Source organism: Cydia strobilella, chromosome 9 (assembly GCF_947568885.1).
Source record: "Cydia strobilella chromosome 9, ilCydStro3.1, whole genome shotgun sequence".
NCBI classification, from domain to species: domain Eukaryota; kingdom Metazoa; phylum Arthropoda; class Insecta; order Lepidoptera; family Tortricidae; genus Cydia; species Cydia strobilella.
Genome location: NC_086049.1, coordinates 8,899,960 through 8,915,602, shown reverse-complemented (window position 1 = coordinate 8,915,602; position 15,643 = coordinate 8,899,960). Strand labels below are relative to the sequence as shown.

Here is a 15,643-nt window from a genome sequence, read left to right as displayed (position 1 = left end):
TATATCAATGAGACTATTACCATGTTTTTTTTATAGAGATCTAGTTTTTTTTTATTAGCCTACTTTGGTGTCCCACTGCTGGGCAAAGGCCTCCCCTCGTTTTCTCCATTCGACCCTGTCATCGGCATTTTTTTTTATTTGGGGTAGAATGCGTCAAGTTGTCCCGCCATCTCCCAGGGCAGCTTGTGGCGAGCTGTTGGGGAATAACGACCCCCACGGACCCAAGTGCTCCAGAGAGTCGATCAGGGTCTCCGTCTCCGGCGTGTCTTCTTCGGTCGGAGTGGAACCTCAACGGGACCCGCAGGACTCTTAGCTCTGTCTTGCCTTCATTGGCCGTCCAGAGGGCAGTCTTCAAAGCTATATGCTCCAGAGGTGGAAGTGTTAAAGGCATAACGCCGCGAGTAAATGCGCTGCGCACCTCTCGACACCCCTGAACCGCTCACGGTGCGCCGTATTGTTGCTGGCCGTCTTTACGATGGCGCATAAGGTGCCCGCCTAGCTACTGGCGAGTCACCGCCTGCCTACGAGGATGGGTTGACAAAAAACCGAAGGGACAATTAAGTTTCAAAATATTGATATAAATTCCTTCTCCTTCTTTTAAATTTATTCTAAGCTTAATAGCATCGATCGCAGACGTTTCTGCTTGTTAAAAATTATTTAAATTTCTTCTGTATCGTAATTTGCAATGTTTGTCAATTAAGTATTTAAAAAAATTGTTATTTTGAAAAACTTCTATTTTGAGGGCCTTTACAGAAAATTATATGAAAACGGAATCACAGAATAACTAATAGTACTACCGTACAGAAAATTTACTCCTTCACAAAAGCCAGATTTAGGTACAAAATTATACCTACACTCGCCGCCTGCAAGCAAAATTGAAACTTATAACCGCACACGAACCGTAAATCTTCTTTGCGCGCCGCAGTTTTATGACCGAGCTGCGAGTGTCGGCACGGGGTTGTCACTTGACAAGTTTTTGTACCTATACCTACTGATTTATTATTTTTAAGATAAATATGTAGGAATTACAAACGTAAACATAAAATTTTTAGCCGGAGATAGTATGTCTTATTCTCGCGGAAGTAGGTATGCCACAGAATAGGGTTGCCACCTTTTTTCTATACACATATAGTATTTTTGTCAAAATATTGAAAAAAATATAGTATTTACTGGGAAAATTGAAAAAAAAATAAGACGTCGATTTGAGGCGAATTAAAAATCCAAGTCGCATACGATGCGATATCGGTGACATTTGTATACCCCATTCTTGAGTGATGAAAATATAGTATTTTTCGTACTATATTGTTTTTGTATAATATATAGTACAAATGACTAAAATATAGTACGATACTATATATTATAGTATGGGTGGCAACCCTACCACAGAAGTACTTATTCCTTTGAAAATATGTCGGTCAATGTAGTCCGGAATTTAAAAAAAATGTTTTTTCTGCTTCCTTGTTCTTCCGTTTATTCAGACATCCGTAAACAGAATATTATCTTTAGATTAGATTAGATCGCGATTTAGGATTCGAAGCCATTGCGTATTTTCAATTTTGCGCGAGCGGCAGCCCACTGCCATACACCTGCCCGGGCGGTGCGCCGGCCAAATATACCTAAACTGCGCAGTGACACCCCCCTGACGGAATAATGGCCCCCAGAAAGCCTCGGTTTAGTTATATCGAGCTAGAAGGAGCATATATGTAGAAAAATAAATTAGTCAGATTCAAATTTCTTTGTTCTTTTTAGGGTTCCGTACCCAAAGGATAAAAACGGGACCCTATTACTAAGACTCCGCTGTCTGTCTGTCTGTCCGTCTGTCACAGCCTATTTTCTCCGAAACTACTGGACCAATTAAGTTGAAATTTGGTACACATATGTAAGTTTGTGACCCAAAGATGGATATGTAACGTAAACTAATTAATTAAACGGTAGTAACCGTACAGAAAATTTACTCCTTCACAAAAGCCAGATTTAGGTACAAAATTATACCTACACTCGCCGCCTGCAAGCAAAATTGAAACTTATAACCGCACACGAACCGTAAATCTTCTTTGCGCGCCGCAGTTTTATGACCGAGCTGCGAGTGTCGGCACGGGGTTGTCACTTGACAAGTTTTTGTACCTATACTGTTGTATATGTATGCAACTACCCATGCATGTGTGTGTGTGTGTGTGGCTGCGCCCACGACCCATCTCTTACGTCAATAAAGTAGTGTGCTATAAACCAACGCTCGTGTCACTCGTCTCCTCGGCCGTATATATATATATATATCAGTGGCGACGTTTACCCACATTTAAAAAAAGATGAGTGCTGTTTTCGGGGTCCTGCCGACTTTTGACCATAATGTGCAAGTTTGGAAAAATTTTAAAAGTCGCGTGTGTCAGTGGTTCATCGCTAATAATATTACAAATGCTACAGATGCACAGGGACAGAAACGACGAGCGATTTTGTTAAGCGCACTCAATGACAGCTCATACGAGCTGGCAACGCATTTGGCGTTGCCCAAAGATGTCCAAGAAGTGCCGTACGAAGACATTTTACAATTACTGGACGATCATTTCACTCCCAAGTTAACCGGGTTCGGCGAGCGGCACAACTTTTACTCTGCGGCGCAGCAACAACACGAGTCATACCCGCAGTGGGCCGCTAGACTGCGAGGACTGTCAGTGCACTGTGCGTTTAATAACATAGAAGAAGCGTTACGTGACCGTTTCGTTATGGGGATGCTGCCGGGCAGGGAAAAAGAAAAATTGTACGCTCAAGATGTATCCGCGTTAACTCTAGCAAAGGCGGTAGAACTTGCGGAAAACATACGTCGCGCGCGGGCAGGCGCGGCCGCGGCCGGCGCCGGCGCCGGCGCCGCTGCCGTTACTCCGGGATCGTCGGACTCCTCGGCCTCCGAGTTATTTAAGATCGCGCGTGGTGGTAAAAACGAGGGAAGTGCAAAGGTGAAGTGTTCGGTGTGCGGCTACACCAACCATAGTGCGTCACAGTGTCGTTTCGCTAAGTTTACATGTAAAAAGTGTAATAAAAAAGGGCATCTCCGTAAGATGTGCACTAGCGTAAATTACGTTAATGTATCGGCGGATTGTCAGGGCGATAACGACGACGACGGTAAGTTGTATTACATTCGATCTTTCAGGGGTGAGCCTATGGTTGAAACGGTAAAAATCAATGGTCGAAAGTTAAAATTTGAAATCGACACTGGTTCCGCGGTGACTGTTGTTTCTTACATTACGTACAAAATGCATTTTAAAGATGTACCATTGTTACCTACAAAAAAAAGATTAGTCACTTATTCAGGCGAACATCTACAGTGTAAAGGTAATGCACGGTCGATGGTGGAATATGCGGGTAGCACTCACGCATTGAACGTATATGTTGTTAACGACGACGGGCCGCCGTTGCTAGGCAGAGATTTTATTGCTTTGTTTAAATTGCAACTTACACCTGTGCAATCTGTGCATTATTGTAATGATAAATTACATATAGGTAGCACTGACTTAGAGAAACAGTATCCCAAATTATTTTCAGGTAACTTAGGGTTATTCAATAAGTATAAGGTCAACTTAAGGCTTAAAGAGGACGCAAAACCTGTTTTTTTTAGGGCGCGGCCGGTAGCGTTCGCATTACGCGATACAGTTAGCAAAGAAATTGATAGGCTTGTCAGTTTAGGGGTTCTGAAGCCAGTTGATCATTCCGAGTATGCCTCACCTGTAGTGCCAGTTTTAAAGAAAAATGGTTCAGTACGTTTATGTGCAGATTATTCCGTCAGCATAAATAAACAATTGCTTATCGATCAATATCCGCTGCCTACAATAAATGAATTGTTTTCAAAGTTACACGGGGGGAAAACATTCACAAAGTTAGATCTGTCTATGGCATACAACCAGTTCGAGCTAGACGAAGACTCACAAAAGTTGACCTGCATAAACACGCACCGGGGATTATTTCGCTTTACACGTCTCGTTTTTGGGCTGGCTTCTGCGCCAGCGATATTTCAGCGAGCAATGGAATGCGTGCTCGCAGGCCTCGACGGCGTGTTGTGCCTGCTCGACGACGTGCTTATCACGGGCGCCGACGTCGCCCAGCACCAGGCCAGGTTAAAGGTAGTGTTGCAAAGATTACAGGATGCGGGACTGGTATTGCAGCGGGATAAGTGCGAGTTTTTTAAGGACGAGATTAGCTACTTAGGCTATATAATAAATAAACAAGGCTTAAAAAAATCCCCAGAGAAAATTAAAGCCATAGTCGAAGCACCGGTGCCAACAAATATTAGTCAGTTACAATCATTTTTAGGGCTAAGTAACTACTACCGAAATTTTGTTCCGGGCGCCTCGACCATACTCAGTCCATTATATGACCTACTTAAAAAGAATACAAAGTGGGAGTGGTCAGAGTTGCATAACGACGCTTTTAACAAAATTAAAAGTCATCTGGTGTCGGATCAGGTTCTTACACACTTTAACCCTAAAACAAAGCTGTTTTTAACCTGTGATGCATCACCTAGTGGCCTAGGGGCTATTTTATCACAGCTGGATTCTGACGGGGTCGAGCGGCCGGTCGCATTTGCCTCGCGCACTCTAAACCCCGCGGAGAAAAGGTATGCGCAAATACAGCGGGAAGCAACCGCAATAATTTATGCAGTGCGTCGCTTCCATCAGTATTTGTACGGTAGGGCAGAGCCGTTTGTTTTAAGGACGGACCACAAGCCTTTAACTTCAATATTTGGGCCCTACAAAGGCATCCCCGAGGTCTCCGCTAATCGTTTACAACGGTATGCACTATTTCTCAGCGGTTATAATTACACAATAGAATATGTGCGTAGTGCGGACAATAATGCAGACTTTTTGTCTCGGGCAAGCCTGCCGGGGGAGAGTGGGCGCGGCGCGGAGCCAGCACTCGCCGATAGTGATAAGGCCGCATATGTTTGTTTTGTTGCAGATGGCGGGACTAAACCGTTAACTCTAAATGAATTACAGGTAGGTACCAAGACAGATGCGATATTAAATATCGTGAGTAGGTATATCCTCAATGGTTGGCCAAATAAAATCACCGATGTGCGTCTCAAGCCGTACCATTTATGTAGAACTCAGTTAGCTGTAGAAAATGGTATTATTATGCGGGGTCACAGTCGCTACGCGATAAAGTTCTGGCAGAACTACATACGTCACATCTGGGAATAGTTAAAACCAAAGCAGAGGCTCGTGCTCGATTCTGGTTTCCTGGGATTGACAGGGCTTTGGAGTTGTTTTTGGGTTCGTGTGAGGTGTGCCAGCAGTTGCGGCCGTCCCCGCCCCGCGCGCCACCTGTACCGTGGCCTCAGACTGCGCGTTGTTTTGAAAGGTTACACATTGATTTCCTCGGCCCGCTATATGGACATACGTATTTAGTAATCGTAGATACTTATAGTAAATGGCTCGAGGTATATCCCATGGTTAGCACGACATCCACGGCCGTAGTAGACAAGTTATGCGACTTTATTTCCAGATTCGGGTTACCAAAAACAATAGTAAGTAACAATGGTACTGCTTTTTGCTCGCAGGAATTTACTAGATTTTGTGACCTTAACGACATAAAACATGTTACGTCACCGGCCTACCACCCCCCCAGTAACGGCCAGGCCGAGATTTTTGTTAAGATCACAAAAAAGGGTATTAAGTCGAGCATGTTAATGGGTAAAAATGATAGACAGAGGCGGTTACTCTTATTAAGATATTTAATGGATTATCGCAATTCAATACATTCAACCACAGGCTGCGCCCCGTCACAGTTAGTATTCGGTCACAAAATAAGATGTAGGCTTGATGTGTCGAATCCATTGTCGGAGTTATCGCCCTTATCATCTGCCGAGTCCGTAGTTAATAAACCTGGAAAAATTCAACAGTGTTCACCATGTAAAGAAAACGTGTCACGTAATTTTAAAAAAAGCGAGTTAATACTTTACAAAAAGTATGTAAACAAGTCTCAATTTAACTGGTGCAAAGGGATAATCGAAAAAAGGATTGGTAAAGTTTTGTATTTAATCAAAGACTTTTATACAGACAGTATTGTAAAAAAACACATAAATCAAATAGCAAAATACAATGGTACCATAAGGATTGACAGCTCAGGGGACCTAAGTTTAACAGATTTGGATGAGTACTTACCATCTATAGACCCTCCATCGCCTCCGCCGCCGTCGCCTCCGCCGTCGCCGCCGCTGCTGCCGCCGCCGCCGCCGCCGCCGCCAACGACCGATGGAGGCCATGTTCCCCCTCCAGATCCGTCGTCTCCGTCTGGTGACACTCCAGACCTCTCGCGGGAGGGGAAAGAGTCAGTGCCAAGTGACGCCGAGTTTCAAGAAGCGGAATATTTTACGGATAGCTCTGAAGAGATTGATACAGAGATAGTCTCCACTGAGGATGAGCCACAAGGTACCCAAGGTGTGCGCTCAGATTCGCGTATCAGATTACGAAGCCGTTCAAAATTAAATGTAGGTTTTAAGAAATATTTTTAGGATATTAGTTAGTAAAATAGAGGGAGGGGTGTTGTATATGTATGCAACTACCCATGCATGTGTGTGTGTGTGTGTGGCTGCGCCCACGACCCATCTCTTACGTCAATAAAGTAGTGTGCTATAAACCAACGCTCGTGTCACTCGTCTCCTCGGCCGTATATATATATATATATATCACTACTACTACTACTACTACTGCTACTACTGATTTATTATTTTTAAGATAAATATGTAGGAATTACAAACGTAAACATAAAATTTTTAGCCGGAGATAGTATGTCTTATTCTCGCGGAAGTAGGTATGCCACAGAATAGGGTTGCCACCTTTTTTCTATACACATATAGTATTTTTGTCAAAATATTGAAAAAAATATAGTATTTACTGGGAAAATTGGAAAAAAATAAGACGTCGATTTGAGGCGAATTAAAAATCCAAGTCGCATACGATGCGATATCGGTGACATTTGTATACCCCATTCTTGAGTGATGAAAATATAGTATTTTTCGTACTATATTGTTTTTGTATAATATATAGTACAAGTGACTAAAATATAGTACGATACTATATATTATAGTATGGGTGGCAACCCTACCACAGAAGTACTTATTCCTTTGAAAATATGTCGGTCAATGTAGTCCGGAATTTAAAAAAAATGTTTTTTCTGCTTCCTTGTTCTTCCGTTTATTCAGACATCCGTAAACAGAATATTATCTTTAGATTAGATTAGATCGCGATTTAGGATTCGAAGCCATTGCGTATTTTCAATTTTGCGCGAGCGGCAGCCCACTGCCATACACCTGCCCGGGCGGTGCGCCGGCCAAATATACCTAAACTGCGCAGTGACACCCCCCTGACGGAATAATGGCCCCCAGAAAGCCTCGGTTTAGTTATATCGAGCTAGAAGGAGCATATATGTAAAAAAATAAATTAGTCAGATTCAAATTTCTTTGTTCTTTTTAGGGTTCCGTACCCAAAGGATAAAAACGGGACCCTATTACTAAGACTCCGCTGTCCGTCTGTCTGTCCGTCTGTCTGTCCGTCTGTCTGTCCGTCTGTCCATCTGTCTATCCGTCTGTCCGTCTGTCACCAGGCTGTATCTCATGAACCGTGATAGCTAGACAGTTGAAATTTTCACAGATGGTGTATTTCTGTTGCCGCTATAACAACAAATACTAACAACAGAATAAAATGAATATATAATGAGCTCTTTCATTTGATATGTAACACGATATAGTTTGACAAACTTTATTTTTTTAATTTTCTGATTTACCCCCCAAAAATGGCCCCCGTGGGTAAAATTAATTAGTTTACGTTACATATCCATCTTTGGGTCACAAACTTACATATGTGTACCAAATTTCAACTTAATTGGTCCAGTAGTTTCGGAGAAAATAGGCTGTGACAGACGGACAGACAGACAGACGCACGAGTGATCCTATAAGGGTTCCGTTTTTTCCTTTTGAGGTACGGAACCCTAAAAACAATAAAATAAATATTTAAGTGGGGCTCCCATACAACAAACGTGATTTTTTTGCCGTTTTTTGCGTAATGGTACGGAACCCTTCGTGCGCGAGTCCGACTCGCACTTGGCCGGTTTTTTTGTCTTCATTTCGGAAACTTATCAACCCGCCCTCGTAGATAAGATATCTTTACGATGGCGCATCTGCCGGGCTAGCACATGATTGACGCGAGAGTATCTCGCCGCGACATAGACTACCCGTCCCCCGTTATTTCATACAGTTAGTAAAAGACGGGTAGTCTATCTCGCGGCGAGATACTGTCGCGCCAATCACGTGCTCGGCCTACAGGTGCCCGCCTAGCGACTGGCGAGTCACCGCCCTACCTACGAGGGTGGGTTGATAAAAAACCAAAACGACAATTAAGTTTCAAAATATTGATATAAATTCCTTCTCTATCGTAATTTGCAATCTTTGACAATTAAGTATTTAAAAAAATTGTTATTTTGAAAAATGGCTATTTTGATTTACAGAAAATTATATTAAAACGGAATAATGGCCCCCGAAAAGCCTCTGTTTAGTTATATCAAGCTAGAACGAGCATATGTAGAAAAACAAATTAGTCAGATTCAAATTTCTTCCGACTCGCACTTGTTTTGTCTTCATTTCGGAAACTTATCAACCCGCCCTCGTAGATAAGTTGTACATGCAATGTTATGGCAGGTGTCCGGACTTCTTTGCAATATAATAGTCCAATCTTATTTTCCACCCAAACTTAAACCATAGACCAGAGTTTGTCGTACTCTTTCCATTATCTACAATAGCTTCCAATAGGCGTTTTACATGACATTAAATCTCTCCAAACGGACTCTACGTGTTGGATCTATATCCCCCCACCGCACGCCTTAAATGACCGGGCTCGAAAGACCCGAGAGTTAGACACCTTATAAAACAAAGTCCCCCGCCGCGTCTGTCTGTGTGTATGTATGTTCGCGATAAACTTAAAAAACCGGCCAAGTGCGAGTCGGACTCGCGCACGAAGGGTTCCGTACCATTACGCAAAAAACGGCAAAAAAATCACGTTTGTTGTATGGGAGCCGCACTTAAATATTTATTTTATTCGACAGACGGACAGACAGACAGCGGAGTCTTAGTAATAGGGTCCCGTTTTTACCCTTTGGGTACGGAACCCTAAAAACTACTGAACGGATTTTCATTCAGTTTTCACCTATCAATAGAGCGATTCTTGAGAAAGGTTTAGATGTAAAATTTGTAAAGGTTTTGTGTAACCCGTGCGAAGCCGGGGCGGTCCGCTACTAATACTAAATATTAGAGAAACTATGTTTATATTTTTTTCATACCTTGATTGCCACTACCTTAAATGAGGCATTACACACACACACACAGACAAAAGTGGAATTCATATTCCTACAAGTTTCCTATTAAGAGAATATCCCCTGAAAATATAAGCGCTAAATTTGGATTCAGCTATTATTTTCTATAAAAAGATGTATTTTTTCCGCAAAGATATCTCGTACTTTTTTGTGTAGAATTTAATAACCTTTCATATTGGTGTAAGGCAACAGCCTTACACCATATTTTCACAGATAATGTAGATTTAGAGTAAAACGCAAATTTCTCCAGGATGATACACATTTTCCAAGATGGCTGCGATTCCTCGAGGTCCCAAATTTGAAATACTGTGGACATGAAAAAGAGATCTTTAATTAACATACATACCAAATTTCATAACTTTGGAAGGATTTCGAGGTTAGACCTAATCCGATTGTACTATTATTACACTTCATGACAGCGATTGTTTGTATTTCCTAGCTGGAAGTTGATCACAAAACGTGTATGTTAATTAATGTTTGCTAATACCATGTACGTATAATTACGAGAGGCAATGAACTAAGATTGAACCGCAATTTAGGTTTACTCCTTAATTAGCATTATGCTCATATTATTCTCAGTTGAACCATAATAGACGGTAGGATCCCTTAGATGTGTTATACGCGTGCGTCCGTGAGGGACAGAACATACGCAATGCGACAATGTGATTGGTCGAGTCTATTTGTTGCCCACCATAAACCATACAAAATTTACGGTGTGGAACAAATAAACTGTGAGACTGTGACAAGGACAAACAATAATAGCGCTTTCTCTGCTACTCCTACTGAAAGATATACTAGATTCATGGCTGGAACAGTCGAGTCGCGTCGACGTGACGTCATCATCCTCCCAGCGTTGTGCCGTCAATTTGCCAGAACTCATTTAGGATTCCATGGAGGATTTAGCAAAAGAGACGCCTTCGTGTCGTTTCCCTAAGCCAAAAACATCAGAACAATGTTCAGACCATTTTATTAAAACTACTTCATTCATTGATTATTGACAGTCTTCCAATCGTATTCCGCGCGTGACGAGCTCCGTCAAAATACCTGCATGTGCTGTTTATGGGTGTATAAAAAGCGATCAAATACATCAAGTATACAAAAGGATGGAATATCATTTCACAGTTAAATAAATTTTTGCTTTCATTACGAGTATAGCATATTACACATATTAATATATCAACCGTTTTCAAGGAAACCAGGCATCTAGAATCGATTACAAAATCAGTTTGATGCCGGATCCAGACTCTCTCGTGGCGCCTCCTAATAGAGGCGCTCGGCGCGAGTCTTGGCGAGTGGAGGCTGTAGGAGTGCTAGCCATCCACACTCGCGATTTATTTAGTTGCTCGCTACGTCTACTACAAGATGGACGTGATTGAAGTGACTCTTATTTCCAAAAATATGTACCAAAAAACCAAAATTAGTATTAATCCATATAAATCTAGCATAGATTACATGAAATATAGGGAAAAATTATTTTGTCGAGTTTCGATGTTGCCTGCAGCAGCAAACACAAAGTGAGCAAGCGCGAGAGTGTTGTTGATTCCCTCGTCTCACCCCCTCGCGTCCTTTGACTCGCGTCCGAAAAACCGACAACAAGCAGAGCGACAGCGAGGCGAGCCTAGGAAAGACGAGGGGACTCAGGGGACACGAGCGCACCTTCCACACTCTCGTACTCGAGCCTCATGGAGTGGATGCGGCATAAAAAAAATCGCATACAATTCGTATTTGATTTTGACTGATAGAGAGAGTTTGACGTCTTAAACGTCATCGTATTTAACGTTAATAAGCTCTACTGTCCTTAAAATGTATAAAATTACAATCCAAATATCAGCCCTCGTGAATTAAGTATTGTAGCCGGCTCTACCTTAGTTCGATAATGAAGCTTATTTCAAAGCGTCTAAGGTTAAATATTTATAATAGTGCGGGGAGTGTTATTCTTTACGATAAAATATCGATAAGAAATGAAATATTCTTTTGACATAAAATTATAACATAGCAAATTATTTGTATTCATAGTAAAATTGATCGGTGTCGCTATTTTTAACTAAACAGTATTTATTCGGTACTTTCTGTAGTATTTCAATTGTTAAAAAATACAACACAGTCATGGTATCAAAATTCTATATTAAGTAAGTAAGTAAGTAATCATTTATTGTCAGATTGAGCATGTCAGTATACAGATGTTACAATAATATCTTATAATAGTAAGTGTCACAATCAACCGGTTTAGGGTATACAATAGACTTATTCCTAAAATACAATAGTAATATATATATAATAGCTAGATAAATTACATTCCAAAGACAGCTTGTAGCTTAGTTTTTTCTTCCTTTAAAATCCTTTTACATACCCTGCTTGTTCTACCGGTTGTCTTTCTTCCAGTGTGATGCTTATTCGTTGGTTTAAAGAGTCAAAGAGTCAAAATATTCTTTATTCAAATAGGCCTAGCAACAATGACTTTTAAATTGTCAAGTTCTATAAATATTACCTTAATCTAAATATCAGCGCAATTTATTGATGCAGTTATTATTGTTATTAAAAACATTGAATTATTATAGATATATCAAACTTTATAATAAGAATTTCACAAAAGGGTCGTCGGAATACCAAAATTGTATAAAAAACTACTAGTCTAGAAACTTTCTAGAATAAAAATCTAAATGTCAAAAAATACGGATTACCTAATATAAGTATTCATTGAATTATCAATTTCATCATTATTAACATAATAATAAATAATTAATTCTATTCAACCACACGTAATCCCACGGTGTTTCATCATTCATATAGTCTTGTGTGTGCTATAACAGGCTTTAGAGATAAGCTTACGTTTTACATAATTTTTAAATTTATAAACAGACAATTAAGTGATGATATTTGGAAGTTTATTATAAAATCTTACACAATTACCCATGAATGATTTCTTCATTTAATGGAGCCGAGTGAAGGGCTCTGCGAGCTTATGCTTATTTCTAGTTTAATCTTATGTATGTTACAGTTTTTCTTAAAATTGGCAATGTTTTTATGTACATACAGAATATTCTCATAAATATATTGACAGTGCACTGTCATTACGTCAATTTCCTTAAATTTATCTCTAAGTGAGTCTCTATGATTCATTTTATATATTGCTCGAATAGCCCTCTTCTGCAAAACAAAAATGGTATTTATCTCTGAAGCACCACCCCACAGTAAAATACCATATGACATAAGGCTATGGAAGTAACTCAAATATACTAATCGAGCTGTTTTCACATCAGTTAACTGACTTTGCTCACTGCGAAAGCTGCAGAACTCAGTCTATTCGAAAGAGAAGCAATATGGGGACCCCACTAGAGTTTAAAATCTAAAGTTATCCCAAGAAAAACTGTACTATCAACCAATTCCAATTCCTCGTTCTTCACAATGACACTTGTTTGCACATGCCTTACGTTACTACTAGTGACAAACTTAATACATTTAGTATTTTTGTCATTTAACAATAAATAATTAACATTGAACCAATTTACTACTTCTGAAATAGCATCGTTTACATCATTGTAAGCTTTTTGCTGTCGTTTAACTTTGAAAATAAGTGAGGTATCGTCTGCAAACAATACTATATCATGGTGGGTCTTTACAAGGTATGGCAGGTTATTAATGTACATAAGGAACAGGAACGGCCCCAATATTGATCCCTGCGGTACACCCATAGAGACCAATGAATGAATGATCACTGTCCATTCACATCGACCCTTTGTATTCTACCGTGTAAGTAGGACTTAATTAAATTCAGTGCAGATCCTCTTCATAAAAGTGCTGTTTCCTGATCAATATTTCATGACAGACGCAATCGAAGGCCTTAGATAAATCACAGAAGATACCCAAAGCATCCTGCGACTCCTCCCAGGCATCGAAAATCTGTTTAATTAGCTCAACACCAGCGTCGGCTGTTGAGCGACACCTTGTAAAACCAAATTGTTTGGTATGCATTACATTATTACAAATACAAATACAAATAAATACAAAATACAAAATATTTATTGCCAGAAAACATTGTTAACAAATTTTTCACAGTGACTCTGACACTAGGCTGATGATAAAATGATGATGATGAATGACTATTATTGATGTTAAAATGTTTCAATAACTGAGACAAAACTAATTTTTGAAATTTTTTACTGAATGTCGGTAACACTGATATCGGTCTAAAGTTAATGGGGTCGGATGTGCTACATGATTTAAATAAAGGACGACTTTACTATGTTTCATTAGATCAGGAAACTCACCGCAATCAACACTGTTATTAAATATAACTACCAAGTCAGGCGCTACAACATGGACAGAGACTCCCCAGGTGTCACTAGTTTTTTTGACATTAATTGATTTATACGCCTGTATTATATCTAATTGCGGGTCACTTCTGGATGAGATTAGCTCAGGACCGGGACAAGTGGCGTTCTGGAAGAGAGGCCTATGCTCAGCAGTGGGCGATAAAGGGCTGATATGATGATGATGACTATTATTATTATTATATCTGAGTCACTCACATGTTCAAAATGAAGGTCTCTACTACATTCTGGGACATTACCTTCTAACAATGTAACGGCAGACGAGGGTGATGAATTTAAGTCCTTGGTTGTGGAAACTGGTACCTCGGTGGAGAATTTTTCAAGTTATGTTGCTGTTAAAATTATTCTAACATAAATAAATGCATGCTTTCTTTTCCTTCTCTTCTACTAACAATAGAATAAGTCACAAATGTAAACATTTAATTATGTAAGAGTTGAGCGCATTTATAGTATATGTGTAACTGTGTAACTGTATTATATGAATAAATGAATAAAAAAATAAATAAAAAAAACATCTAAACTGGAGTCTAGTATAGATGAGAAGTTTAGTATAGATGAGAATAGTTTATACATAGTTGGTAAGAAGCTAATTGGTCTGTAATTAGCAATGTCCTTTGGGTCTCCTTTCTTATAAATGAGGATAATATTCGATTCTGACCATTGATTAGGTGTTTTTCCTGTGTTTATTATAAGATTAAATAGATTTTTCAGAGGTAGGGATAATGTTCCGATGGCAATTTTTAAGACGTCTGTTGTAACATTATCTGAACCCGGGGTTTTCCCTGATTTCAGTTTTCTTCAGTGTTTCTACGAGTTCTTTAGGTTCTGTTTCTGGTATTTTTATGTTGTTGTTCTCGTTGGTAGTCCTCAGGTTCGTGTTATTCTCGCTTGACCCGTCTCTACTTGTGTATAATTTTTGGTAAAATTCAGTTGCTATGGTGATAATATATCTACGGGTATTTGTTGTTTTATCTTTCTGCGTTAGTAACGACATAAATGCCCAGTAAGTTCGTGTTCTTCTCTCACTCACTCTCACTGAGCCTAAGCGTAAGCGAGATGGAAGAGCTTGCCCGGGAGCGCAGATATCATGTTTTATACTTAATTTTTTTGTACAAATTAATAAATAGTAATCGATATGTTCCCTCAACAACGCCTAGTTTCCCCTCTGGGTTGGATGGTCAGATGGCAGTCGCTTTCGTAAAAACTAGTGCCTACGCCAATTCTTGGGATTAGTTGTCAAGCGGACGCCAGGCTTCCATGAGCCGTGGCAAAATGCCGGGACAACGCGAGGAAGACGACGTTCCCTCAAACATGATATTGCCGATTTTCAGAAGCAATTTTCATATTTTTAGCTTTTGTGCATAATCTTTAAAGTGCAATTTAAACCTGTTCGTCATTTTTTTCTATTGAGCGAAAGTCAAAAACTCAGGATTCGAATCGATACAGTCCCTCGAGAGAGGCCTCAAGATTGCTTTCAAACATTGTTATTATCACATGCAATTGCACTGAACTGTAAATAAACACAAAACTAGTTATAACCGTTCAAATTGATGAGCCGCGCTAATACGCAAGTCAAGTCTTATTCAAAGCAAATTCCTATTTCCTCTCCTGTTCGGGTAGAATCTGCCACGCATCGTCTTTAAATTAAACTTCAGTATATCCTGCTAGCTACTTCATAATCAACGCGCTTAAAAGAGGAAATCTTATGAGGATTAGCGTTCCCACGGAGCCGTAGATATCGGGAACAAGTAACAAGTAAGTTGCGTTGCCGTTGCCAGGAGCAGAGATTACCCCTATAGAGTTTGGAGGGATTAGGCGGGAGTCTACTCATCTAATACTGTTTAACACAACTTACCGGTGCTATGTTATTGTAATATTCGATAATATTATTATATTATTATATTATATTATATTATTATATTCTCTTTATTTATTATTTTTCTCATGTTAGGTTTTTT

At 39.8% G+C, this 15,643-nt stretch overlaps 1 pseudogene; it reads left to right on the top strand.

Annotated features, from left to right (window-relative positions):
- The first annotated feature begins 2,287 nt into the window (after positions 1–2,287).
- On the top strand, positions 2,288–10,730 carry LOC134743956 (uncharacterized protein K02A2.6-like; annotated as a pseudogene).
- The last annotated feature ends 4,913 nt before the right edge of the window (positions 10,731–15,643 follow it).